Source organism: Manis javanica, chromosome 12 (genome assembly GCF_040802235.1).
Source record: "Manis javanica isolate MJ-LG chromosome 12, MJ_LKY, whole genome shotgun sequence".
NCBI classification, from domain to species: Eukaryota; Metazoa; Chordata; class Mammalia; order Pholidota; family Manidae; genus Manis; species Manis javanica.
In genome coordinates, this window is record NC_133167.1 from 62,622,571 (window position 1) to 62,636,331 (window position 13,761).

At 39.8% G+C, this 13,761-nt stretch overlaps 1 long non-coding RNA gene across 1 annotated transcript in view; it reads left to right on the forward strand.

The window, feature by feature from the left end:
- Positions 1 to 13,761, forward strand: part of LOC118973279 (uncharacterized) — a 147,876-nt gene that overhangs the window by 119,928 nt on the left and 14,187 nt on the right. The window lies entirely within an intron of this gene.

Genomic DNA, 13,761 nt, shown 5'->3' on the forward strand with positions numbered 1-13,761 from the left:
TCAGATGTTTTTACTTAACATGGCGGTGAAAGTTATTTTTCTTTAGGTATTATCCTGGCTTTTAAATTATACTTTCTAGACCATTTCTAGCTAACAGGGAGTTTATAGAGTTTAAAGCTTTAAAATATAAGCTTACAGAATTAAAATTATATTTTTATTTTCTATGTACTTTCTGATAGGTAAAAACTAATTTTGTAATCTTCACCGCACAGTGTTATATACCAATAATCTACACTTGCAACCACAACATGATTTTTGTTGGAGTTGGGACATGCAAGGATGCCTAGAGATTTTCTTCAAAATTCCTCCTTACTGCAAAGACTCTTTGGAATTTTGAGTGTCTGTGGAAGGGAAGAGACAGATTGGAGGGGTGCCAGTATGAAGAAGTTTACCACAATAGAAAGGAGCAGACTTTGTTTAAAGATTAAAGAAAAAGAAAGAAAGCAGGAAGTTGGTTAAAACTGCAGGTGAGAGGCAGAGCTCTTGGGAAGCCAATGGTGACTGGAAGCGAATGGGAGCCGATCCAGAGCAGCACAAACATTCTACTGAGGGAAGTGGGGGGAAGGCTCTGCCAGCATGAAGTCTGAGCTGCCCTGGTGGGAAGCTCTGTGCCCGGACCTGGTTCGGAACCCTGATCAAAAAGGCACATGCCCCCAGTGGCCAGGAGCCTGTGAGGGCAATGGCTGGGCCAGACCAGATCAGGGAAAGGGAGCCCAAGGGACACACAAGTGAGAAGTTGACTGCTGCCACCCTGCTCACTCCTACCAGGTGTGTGCGCCTCATCCTAGAGGGAAGCTGTTGCCTGCCTTGGAACAGTTAGCTGAACGTGATGCTGCTGAGTCCCAGCTGAGGGCCCATGGGAAGGATACTAACACTTGGTCTGCTCCCACTATGTGACAAGAACTTGACTAGAAGCTTTTTACATTATCTTAATTAACTTGCCAAACAATTCAGGGAGACAGCACTGTTGTGCACATTTTGCAGATAAGGAAACTACGGTGCAGGGAGGTTAAATAACTCATCAAAATCACAAAATTAGATTGGCAGGAGGAGCCAAGATGGCGGCATGAGTAGGACAGTGGGAATCTCCTCCCAAAAACATATGTATTTTTGAAAATACAACAAATACAACTATCCCTAAAAGAGAGACCAGAAGACATAGGACAATAGCCAGACTACATCCACACCTGTGAGAACCCAGCACCTGGTGAAAGGGGTAAGATGCAAGCCGCAGCCCGATGGGACCCGAGGCCCCTCACTCCAGCTCCCGGCGGGAGGAGAGGAGCTGGATGGGGAGGGAGAGGGAGCCCAGGACTGCTAAACACCCAGACCTAGCCATCCATGCCAGAGTGCACACACAGTGTATGCATGGGGTGCTGGAAACTAGGGAAACAGGACAGTAAGACCTGTGAGTGGGTCCCAAAGCCAGCGCCCCTGTGACAAAGAAAAGCGAGTGCTTTTTGAAAGTCTTAAAGGGACAGGGAACCCACAGCTGGATGGAAGCATCCCGGGTCACAGTCCAGCAGCTGGAAATTCCAGGGAACTCCGGAAACACTAACCTCCTGGGCAACAGCTCTGAGACCCCTCACAGAGGTAAACAGCCAAACAGCCGCCCGTACATTACCCCTCTGGGGCCCCACCATAGCACAGCAGCAGCCTGAGGCTGGTCATGCCCACAGCAAGGGAGCTTCCTCCATATCGCTGGGCAAGATACAGAGACCCAGTCTACACGCAATTGCCCAACACAAGCCACTAGGGGTCACAGTTGTCCCAGTAAAGAGGCCAGGAGCAAGTGGAAAGTCTTGGTTCTGCCAGCTGACAGATGAGTCCATAGTTCATAATTGCACCCATCAACATGAAAAGGCAAAAAAATTTGATCCAGACAAGACTAACCCAGACAGCTTCGACATCTTCTACATCTTCCCCTGAGAAGGAACCTGGGGAGATAGATTTAACCAGTCTTCCTGAAAAAGAATTCAAAACAAAAGTCATAACCATGCTGATGGACTTGCAGAGAAATATGCAAGAACTAATGAGGGAGAATACAGAAATAAAACAAGCTCTGGAAGGACTTCAGAACAGAATGGACGAGATACAAGAGACCATTAATGGACTAGAAAAACAGAGAACAAGAATGCAGAGAAGCTGATGCAGAGAGAGATAAAAGGATCTCCAGGAATGAAAGAATTTTAAGAGAACTGTGTGACCAACCAAAAAGGAACAATTTCCACATTATAGGGGTACCAGAAGAAGAAAAGAGAGAAAAAGGGGTAGAAAGTGTCTTTGAAGAAATAATTGCTGAAAATTTCCCCAAACTAGGGGAGGAAATGGCCTCTCAGACCACAGAGGTACACAGAACTCCCATGACAAGGGATCCAAGGAGGGCAACACCAAGACACATAATAATTAAAATGACAAAGATCAAAGACAAGGACAAAGTATTAAAGGCAGCCAGAGAGAAAAAAAAGGTCACGAACAAAGGAAAACCCATCAGGCTACCATCAGACTTCTCAACAGAAACCCTACAGGCCAGAAGAGAATGGCATGATAAACTTAATGCAATGAAAGAGAAGGGCCTCAAACCAAGAATACTGTATCCAGCACGATTATCATTTAAATATGAAGAAGGGATTAAACAATTCCCAGACAAGCAAAAATTGAGGGAATTTGCCGCCCACAAACCACCTCTACAGGGCATCTTACAGGGACTGCTCTAGATGGGAGCACTCCTAAAAAGAGCACAGAACTTAACACCCAACATATGAAGAAGGGAGGAGAAGGAATAAGAAGGGAGAGAAATTGAATCATCAGACCATGTTTATAATAGCTCAATAAGTGAGTTAAGTTAGACAGTAAGATAGTAAAGAAGCTAATCTTGAACCTTTGGTAACCACAAACTTAAAGCCTGCACTGGCAACAAGTATATACCCTTCAATAATCACCCTAAATGTAAATGGACTGAATGCACCAATCAAAAGACACAGAGTAATAGAATGGATAAAAAAGCAAGATCCATCCATATGCTGCTTACAAGAGACTCACCTCAAACCCAAAGACATGCACAGACTTAAAGTCAAGGGATGGAAAAAGATATTTCATGCAAGCAACAGAGAGAAAAAAGCAGGTGTTGCAATACTAGTATCAGACAAAATAGACTTGAAAATAAAGAAAGTAATAAAAGATAAAGAAGGACATTACATAATGATAAAGGGCTCAGTCCAACAAGAGGATATAACCATTATAAATATATATGCATCCAATACAGGAGCACCAACATATGTGAAACAAATACTAACAGAATTAAAGGAGGAAATAGAATGCAATGCATTCATTCTGGGAGACTTCAACACACCACTCACTCAAAGGACAGATCCACCAGACAGAAAATAAGTAAGGACACAGAGGCACTGAACAAAACACTAGAACAGATGGACCTAATAGACATCCACAGAACTCTACTTACAAAAGCAACAGGATACACATTCTTCTCAAGTGCACATGAAACATTCTCCAGAATAGACCACATACTAGGCCACAAAAAGAGCCTCAGTAAATTTCAAAAGATTGAAATCCTACCATTCAACTTTTCAGACCACAAAGGCATAAAACTAGAAATAAATTGTACAAAGAAAGCAAAAAGGCTCACAAACACATGGAGGCTTAACAACACACTCTTAAATAATCAATGGATCAATGACCAAATCAAAATGGACATCAAGCAATATATGGAAACAAACGACAACAACAACACAAAGCCCCAACTACTGTGGGATACAACAAAAGCAGTCTTAAGAGGAAAGTATATAGCAATCCAGGCATATTTAAAGAAGGAAGAACAATCCCAAATGAATGGTCTAATGTCACAATTATCAAAATTGGAAAAAGAAGAACAAATGAGGCCTAAGGTCAGCAGAAGGAGGGACATAATAAAGATCAGAGAAGAAATAAATAAAATTGAGAAGAATAAAGTAATGGCAAAAATCAATGAAACCAAGAGCTGGTTCCTTGAGAAAATAAACAAAATAGATAAGCCTCTAGCCAGACTTATTAAGAGAAAAAGAGTCAACACAAATCAACAGAATCAGAAATGAGAATGGAAAAATCACGACGGACTCCACAGAAATACAAAGAATTATTAGAGAGTACTATGAAAACCAATATGCAAACAAGCTGGGAAACCTAGGAGAAATGGACAACTTCCTAGAAAAATACAACCTTTCAAGATTGACCCAGAAAGAAACAGAAAATCTAAACAGACCAATTACCAGCAACGAAATTGAAGCGGTAATCAAAAAACTACCAAAGAATAAAACCCCCAGGCCTGAAGAATTTACCTCGGAATTTTATCAGACATACAGAGAAGATATAATACCCATTCTCCTTAAAGTTTTCCAAAAAATAGAAGAGGAGGGAATACTCCCAAACTCATTCTATGAAGCCAACATCACCCTAATACCAAAACCAGGCAAAGACCCCACCAAAAAAGAAAACTACAGACCAATATCCCTGATGAACATAGATGCAAAAATACTCAACAAAACATTAGCAAACCAAATTCAAAAATACATCAAAAGGATCATACACCATGACCAAGTGGGATTCATCCCAGGGATGCAAGGATGGTACAACATTCGAAAATCCATCAACATCATCCACCACATCAACAAAAAGAAAGACAAAAACCACATGATCAAGGCCATAGATGCTGAAAAAGCATTCCATAAAATTCAACATCCATTCATGATAAAAACTCTCAGCAAAATGGGTATAGAGGGCAAGTACCTCAATATAATGAAGACCATATATGATAAATCCACAGCTAACATCATACTGAACAGTGAGAAGCTGAAGGTTTTTCCTCTGAGATCGGGAACAAGACACGGATGCCCACTCTCCCCACTGTTATTCAATATAGTACTGGAGGTCCTAGCCATGGCAATTAGACAAAACAAAGAAATACAAGGAATCCAGATTGGTAAAGAAGAAGTTAAACTGTCACTATTTGTAGATGACATGATATTGTACATAAAAAACCCTAAAGACTCCACTCCAAAACTAGTATGGAGCTAATATCGGAATTCAGCAAAGTTGCAGAATACAAAATTAACACACAGAAATCTGTGGCTTTCCTATACACTAACAATAAACTAATAGAGAAATCAGGAAGACAATTCCATTCACAATAGCATCAAAAAGAATAAAACACCTAGGAATAAACCTAACCAAGGAAGTGAAAGACCTATACCCTGAAAACTACAAGTCACTATTAAGAGAAATTAAAGAGGTCACTAACAAATGGAAACTCATTCCATGCTCCTGGCTAGGAAGAATTAATATCGTTAAAATGGCCATCCTGCCCAAAGCAATATACAGATTCGATGCAATCCCTATCAAACTGCCAACAGTATTCTTCAATGAACTGGAACAAATAGTTCAAAAATTCATATGGAAACACCAAAGACCCTGAATAGCTAAAGCAATTCTGAGAAGGAAGAATAAAGTGGGGGTGGATCTCACTCCGCAACTTCAAGCTCTACTACAAAGCCACAGTAATCAAGACAATTTGGTACTGGCACAGGAACAGAGCTGCAGACCAATGGAAGAGAATAGAGACTCCAAACATTAACCCAAACATATATGGTCAACTAATATTCGATAAAGGGGCCATGGACATACAATGGGGAAGTGACAGGCTCTTCAACAGATGGTGCTGGCAAAACTGGACAGCTACATGTAAGAGAATGAAACTGGATCACTGTCTAACCCCATACATAAAAGTAAATTCGAAATGGATCAAAGACTTGAATGCAAGTCATGAAACCATAAAACTCTAAGAAAAAAACATAGGCAAAAATCTCTTAGACATAAACATGAGTGACCTCATCTTGAACATATCTCCCCAGGCAAGGGAAACAAACGCAAAAATAAACAAATGGGACTATATCAAGCTGAAAAGCTTCTGTACAGCAAAGGACACCATCAATAGAACAAAAAGGTATCCTACAGTATGGGAGAATATATTCGTAAATGACAGGTTCGATAAAGGGTTGACATCCAAAGTATATAAAGAGCTCACACACCTCAACAAACAAAAAGCAAATAATCCACTTAAAAAATGGGCAGAGGAGCTGAATAGACAGATCTCTAAAAAAGAAATTCAGATGGCCAACAGACACATGAAAAGATGCTCCACATTGCTTGTCATCAGAGAAATGCAAATTAAAACCACATGAGATATCATCTCACACCAGTAAGGATGGCTACCATCCAAAAGACAAACAACAACAAATGTTGGTGAGGCTGTGGAAAAAGGGGAACCCTCCTACACTGCTGGTGGGAATGTAAATTAGTTCAACCATTGTGGAAAGCAGTATGGAGGTTCATCAAAATGCTCAAAATAGAAATACCATTTGACCCAAGAATTCCACTCCTAGGAATTTACCCCAAGAACGTAGCACTCCAGTTTGAAAAAGACTGATGCATCCCTATGTTTATCGCTGCACTTTTTACAATAGCCAAGATATAGAAGCAACCTAAATGTCCATCAGTAGAGGAATGGATAAAGAAGATGTGGTACATATACACAATGGAATATTACTCAGCCATAAGAAAAAACAAATCCTACCATTTGCAACAATATGGATGGAGCTAGAGGGTATTATGCTCAGTGAAATAAGGCAGGTGGAGAAAGACAAGCACCAAATGATTTCACTCATATGTAGAGTATAAGAATAAAAGAAAGCTGAAGGAACAAAACAGCTGCAGAAGCACAGAACCCAAGAATGGACTAATAGTTACCAAAGGGAAAGGGACTTGGGAGAACGAATGAAAAAGGAGGGATAAGGGTGGGTAAAAAAGAAAAGGGGCATTACGATTAACATGTATAGTGCTTGGGGGGGCACTGGGAGGGATGTGGAACACAGAGAAGACAAGTAGTGATTTTTGATTTTACAGCATCTTACTATGTTGATGGACAGTGACTGTGAACGGGGATGTGGTGGGGACTTGGTGAAGGGGGAGCCTGGTAAACATAATGTCCTTCATGTAATTGTAGATTAATGATACCAACATAAAATTTTTTAAAAAATCACAAAATTAGCAAGTGGCAGAGCTTGAATGATCCATCTGGCTAAAAAAATTATTGTTCTTTCCTCTGATTAGAAACATCATAGCAAATTAGAGTTCAAATCTCTACTTCTGCTTTTGCCTGTGGTTACTACCACCATCTATTGCAGAAGGCCAAAAATGGCGCAATTCAAGCATCAAGATGAATAATACCTCAGAACAATCAAATCGCTGATGAGAAAAAACTTGAACCTTTAAACTCATTTTTTACTGTAGGGATTGCCAGTGCACAGTGTGTTAGTACAGCTCCTCGAAGAAGCAGACCCAAGATGGAATTCGATTTGCAAAGATTTAGAAGGGGAAATGCTGATGTGGAGAATATGGGGCAGAAGCTGGGAAAGACTGAGAGCTGTCACACTATGATGCAAGTCTGATCCCAATGAAGAAGAAATGGAAGGAAGATTGGATGGAGGCATCCTCTACCACGGAGCAGTCTTAAGAAGGGTTGATAAGTCTTCCAGGAGTTCTTGAGGTAAACTCAGCTATGGAGATAATGACTTTTGAGCCAGGTTCACCTTGAGCCAAAGTTGAGTAGTCCTGCATCTGCTAGGAATGAGGCTGCCTTAGTATCATACCCTATTCAGCCATTGGCTGGGAGCAGCTATGAGCATCATGGTCTCTGTGCAACTGCCATGATGGGCAAAAAAGTGAAAGACAACCCACAAGACAGGAGAAAATATTTGCAAATCAAATATCCGATCAGGGATTTGTATCTGAATATATAAAGCATACAATCCAATAATAAAAAGATGAGTAACACAAAAGTAGGCAAATGATTTGGATAGAAATTTCTCCAATTAAGATACACAAGTAACCAATTAGCATGAAAAGATGCTCAACATCACTAATCTTAGGAAAATGCAAATAAAAACCACAATGAGGTACACTTCACATCCACTGGGATGGACAATGATTACAAAGATGGACAATAACAAGTGTTGGCCATAATGTGGAGAAAGGAGAACATTCACACATTGCTGGTAAGAATGTAAAATAGTGGAGCTGCTTTGGAAAACAGTCTAACAGTTCCTCAAAAAGTTAAACGTATGCTCAGCAATTCAATGGATGAAACTTGAAAACACTGTGGGATGCAAAAGAAGCCAGACTGCATGTTATATAATTCCATTTATATGCAATATTGAGACTAGGCATATCCATGGAGACAAAAAGTAAGACAGTGGTTTCCATAGCTGAAGGGAGCTGGAAATGAGGATGCTGCTGATGGTTACAGTACTTGTTTTGGCGTGATTAAAATGTTATGGAAGTAGATAATGATGGTGGTTGCACAACTTTGTGTATGTACAAAAAAACTACTGAATTGTATGCTTTCCAAGGATGAGTTTTATGGTTTATATATAGTATCTGAGTAAAGACACTGTTTTTGAAAAATGCTGCAACAGATTTCAGAGCACATCAGTTGCTAGGGGTCCCAGTCAATTGCATTCCCTGTAGCTGCAGATCTTTGAGGTTCATTTTCATGGTTATCATGAAAGCTCTATTCTTGGTGTTGATTATAATAATAGTTACCTAAAGTGCATAAAATGCAGACCTAGCAGAATAATGACTAAACTATTTCCCCAAATGATTTCTTTTCCCAGGATTCAGGAACTGCATGATCCTGAAATTCTCACTGACGATATACTACTTTTGATGCTGCTGATTCATGGCTGCAGTCATTTTGATTCTGAGAGAGCAAAGGATATAACAGCAGAAAATATGAAATGGTTTCAGATTTACTTTGTGACCCTAACAAACATTAAAAGCAGTATGAAACAACTTGGTATTTCTGACTGCTGACCAGAACCACATTCACACAAGCTGTCATTGGTGGTGTTCCCGCCATCCTTCTCACCTTGGGCAAATCAAATGGAAAGAAGGAAGGACAGAACAGGCCTGCTGAAATAAAGTGGGGATGCTTGTGGCTCAAGGTAATTTTTTTAAGTTCCAGACTTAACAGTTTAAGTGGAAGATAAACTAAAATTTAATTTAAAAAAATTTTTCTAGAGAGGTAGAAAGGGACACAAGGAGAGATAGTGATAGAAGCTAGACATTTCCGAAATACTTTTCTTAGAGATTTTGGAGTCATGTAAATATTTTACATGATTAAAATAAAATAAAATAACTATGAAAATAAAAAAATGAGATTAATAAACCCAATTGCGGATTGAGTGGGTAGCTTAACTACTTGAGAAGAATTATTTCAAGATATTTTAAAACAACAATTTGGACTGAGTTGTACCCTAAGACAAAAAGAACTGCAAAAATGAACAAACTCAAATTTTTTCCAGTAGCCACATTGTTAATAATAATATTGGTATAGTTATTCTAAACTATTATGTATGTAATAGAATAAAGAAGACAAATAATTATGTTAATTCATTAAGGTCCAAGATTTTCAACATAAAAGAGTTACAAATGCAAATCAGAGAAGTTAAGTAAAAACCATGAAATCCTAAATTTGAATTCAAATTATTTTCTATTAAAATATTTCCTAGTTCTGTCTACTGGAAAGTCCTAGGACCAATAATGAACCCAGTCTCAGTGATCCACCCCAGCCCCCAGACTGTGGTTTCCAAATACAACTTCCCTACAAAAGGAACCAGAGCCTCTTGAGGAAGTGGCTGATTATCTGGGGCAGTAAGTGATTATGGCAATCTTGGAATATCTTGTTACATCAGAAAGGAAGGAAGCTATGGAAGACTACTGGTGTCATGACAAAGGATCCAGGAGCCAATCTGAAGAGGCTTCCATGGGCCAAAAATGGAGCAATTCAAGCATCAAGATGAGTAATACCTCAGAACAATCAAATCGCTGATGAGAAATTTCTCTTGATAGATGTAAGCTAATAAATGAGGAAGGAATGATAGAAATAGCATATGATCATTTTGCTACCCCCCAGTGAATTAATGAATATCTATAATGATCATCAATGGGCAGCTAACATTACAGACAACCAGGCATTTTCACCCCCTAGTGGAAGCTCACCATTGTAAAGTTTTCTTGATAAGAAAACCTGAATCCAATACGGTAGCCATTAGCAACATGTATCTATTTCAATTTAAATTTGAATTAACCTCTATGTGCTGTCCAGTATGGTAGACACTAGCCATTTGTGATACATAAATTTAAATTAATCAAAATAAAATAAAATAGTTAAATCCTTCAATCACACTAGTGCAGCAGCCACATGTACAGATATATAGAACATTTCCATCATAACAAAAAATTCTACTTATCAGGGCTGAAAATCTATCTACTAGTCTACAGGAAGTACAGGGAACTGGAGGACATGATTTACATAGTATGAGGATTCATTCACCCCATCCAGATTGTGGGAAACTCTATAGGACAGATTACCCAGGTCTTTCAACAAATAAATTAGAAGGGGAAAAAAGGGAAAGACCTATAGTCTAAAAGAGATAAGAAATACACCAGCCAAATGTAAAGTGTGGACCCCATTTGGATTCTGATAATTAAACTCTGAAAAAACAATAACGAGGCTATGGAAGAAATTTGAACACTGTATATTTGATGACACTAAGAAAATATTTTTAGGATAGTGACATTATGATTATTTCTAATAAAAGATTCACTATCTTTTAGAGCTATATCATGAAATACTTACAGAAGGAATGATTTGATGTCTAGATTTAGCTTTAAAGTAATCTAGTAGAGAGAGAAAATGAATCAGGGCATAGATGGTATGACTTGCCACATGTTGATAACTCTTGAAGTTGGAGATTCCATTAAACTATTCTGTCTATTTTTTGTGTATATCTGAAGTTTCCCATGACAAATGTTTAAAAAATGACAGTTTATCTTTTAGATTCATAAAGTAGGTCTGAAACCATTTTGTATTTTCTGCTGTTGTGTCTTTTTGATTCCCCATGTCAGAAGGTCTGGAGCATAGAAATGGTGGCATCACCTTGAGCTTCTTTGTTCTCTGACTTGCTTTCTCACTCTGTATTGGTTACTTAAACTTGCTTTCCCATTACACTAGCTGTAAAACCACGTAGGTAGGTGTCCAGCAGCAATCTGATATTCAATGAATGCTATGACATGATCTTGACATCAAAAGAACCATGGAAGATGTTGAAAGTACAAAGATGAATAAAATATACTTCTTGATTTCAGGGAGCTTACACTGTCATGGAGGAGGTGTTCATATGATTCATAGTAAATAAATTACTATAATAACAAGGTAGGCACAATGTTTAGAGAGGTCTGAAGAAGGGATTGGTCCATTATACCTTGGGGTGATGTTAAAAAAGGTTTCATAAAGAAGATGGGCTTTGCACACATCTTGAAAGAATGAAATTGTGTTTTCCAGGTTGACAGCACAAGCAAAGTCAGACAGGCCTGGAAAAGGCTGGCATGTCTGGGAGACTACACACACACATAGTGCCTCACTGCTATAGAGGTATCATTAGTAAAATTCCTATGTATTTCAAATAATTACTGTCTTTTTAATGGGAAATTTCAGTCCAATTCAACAAATTCAATTCAATAAATTTTCAGTTCAATTAAATGAATAACTAGCGAAGCAAACGAATAACTGAAAATGTTCCGTCATGTAAGCACTTCCTATGCCCTGACACTGCTCCTCCAGGGTTGGGGAGGCTCCAGAAGAAAACAGCAAAGACTCCTAAAGGATTTTCTGGTATTGTTAGAGAGGTAGGATTTTTGTGTGGAATAATTACAGAGAATAATTAGAGAATTTCTGAGGAAAGTTAAAGAAAAAAGAGAGGGGAGAAAGAAAGAAAAAAACAAGGTTTCAAGCAGACTTAGAATAAAAAGCAGGCAAAGGTTTTGTTCTAAGCTAATTTTTTTGGTAATGACAGCTAACACTGAGGGCTTCTGTACATTAGGCCTTGCATGAAGAACTCACATAAACTACCTCATTAAAGCTCATATTTACAAACAGGAATATCTAGATCCCAGTGACTCATGTAATGGGTACTATTCTTCCATATTTAATATAGATACGGGCAATATTACTCTCCAAGTTTGCCTCACTCAACTTCAGCTGGTCTATGTGTGTGCCTGCATGGGGTGGGGGTGGGGGGGCAGAGAGCTTGTGACAGGCAGCGGGACTCACCTGAGGAAGTCTTTGGAGCGAATAGGCGAGCTGGGCCAAGGCGATCCCTTCTCTAGGCAAGCTGATCTGCACACATGGGAAGATGGGCTCGCTGGCAGGGCAGAGGAGGTGGCAGACACATGAAGAGCAAGAAGCTGGACCCCACTGATGGCTAGCCACTGGCGAGAAGCTGCTGTAGCCCAACCCAGCTACCCGTTCTGCTTTTTCTAAGGAATAATTATTTGGATTTTCCAAGGTCTCTTTGCATATTTATCCTTCCATAGCTGCTATTAATTTTAGAGTCTGAGGACACATATGTGCAGGGATGTTTTTCTATCTCAACTGTTGTCTTTGGTTTCAACTCAGCTTCTTTTGGGTGAATACACATTAAGTATGGAACTCTCCCTTCCCTCTTTTCCTTCCTTTCTGTCTGGGGGAACACAAATTCCCACGTGGAGAGGAATGGGCATGTACATGGAGTCCTGGCATCAGGAGGGAGCTCTGGCCTGTGAGACGTTCTCCCTCCCCTGGAGGCACATGTGGCCCTGGTTGGGTTCCTTTCTTGCTACTGCACCCCTGGCTGAGAGCTGTAAGCCCAGCAGCTCTGCGGCTGCCCCTGCACTGTGTGTCTTCCTCGTTCAGTGACCTAATATGTTAATTAACTCCACTTTCTCTTGGAGGGTCTGAGATTCTTGACGGTGTTTCCAAACCATGCAGGAATTCACCGAATGTGAGAGGATGCCCTAATCTAGTCACAGAACATCTAGTATCTGCCTGAACCCTCCCACTCCCATTCCCACCCCCAGCCATCACTGTCTGCTCAGAGATATGTGAGATACAGCACTTCTCTGTGAGGCTTGCACTCCCCCTAGCTGCAGTCCTGGGCACCAGATCAGCCCCTCTGTCCACAGAGCCCCTCAAATGTTAGCTTCCATTTAATAGTCTGGACTCTGTCACACATGAATTAGCTCATGCTGAATGAAACCCAAGTAGTGGATGAGTTCTTCTATAATCTTTCCCACCCTTTCCCTGCTCAAAATTCACTTTTGAGGGACAGGTAACCTGCTCTTGTGTGTCCATACTTCTCTCTTCAGGTTGCTCTCTCAGGTTTGCAGGCCCTGAGCCCTTTTGGAGAAGACCTGACTTCTCTTTCAACCTGTCTGGCTCCTGTGTTAGAAAATTTACTTCCAAGACTACTTTTGTTAAGACTCTGAATTGGGACTCAGAGCTGAACAATGATTTTTTTCTTCTTGCCTTCATACTCTCTTTTCCTAAAGACAGCAAGCATGGAAAGTTACCTGCTGTCTGGAAGGAAACAGGAATATAATGGTTACAAGAATGCTTGAGGAGAAAAACTTAATCAAGATTGCAAAATGCCATCTGCTATATTACAATACTTGTATATCTTAATTAAATTTCTTACAACCTGTGCAACACAGTACAGAAATCCCCTTTAAAATGCTGGTATTTGGGCTCCAGGATACTCATGGTACAGATTTCCTGAGTTCCAGTGTGGTACTTGCAGGACATCGTTTGCTCCACAGGAAACGATCCAATCC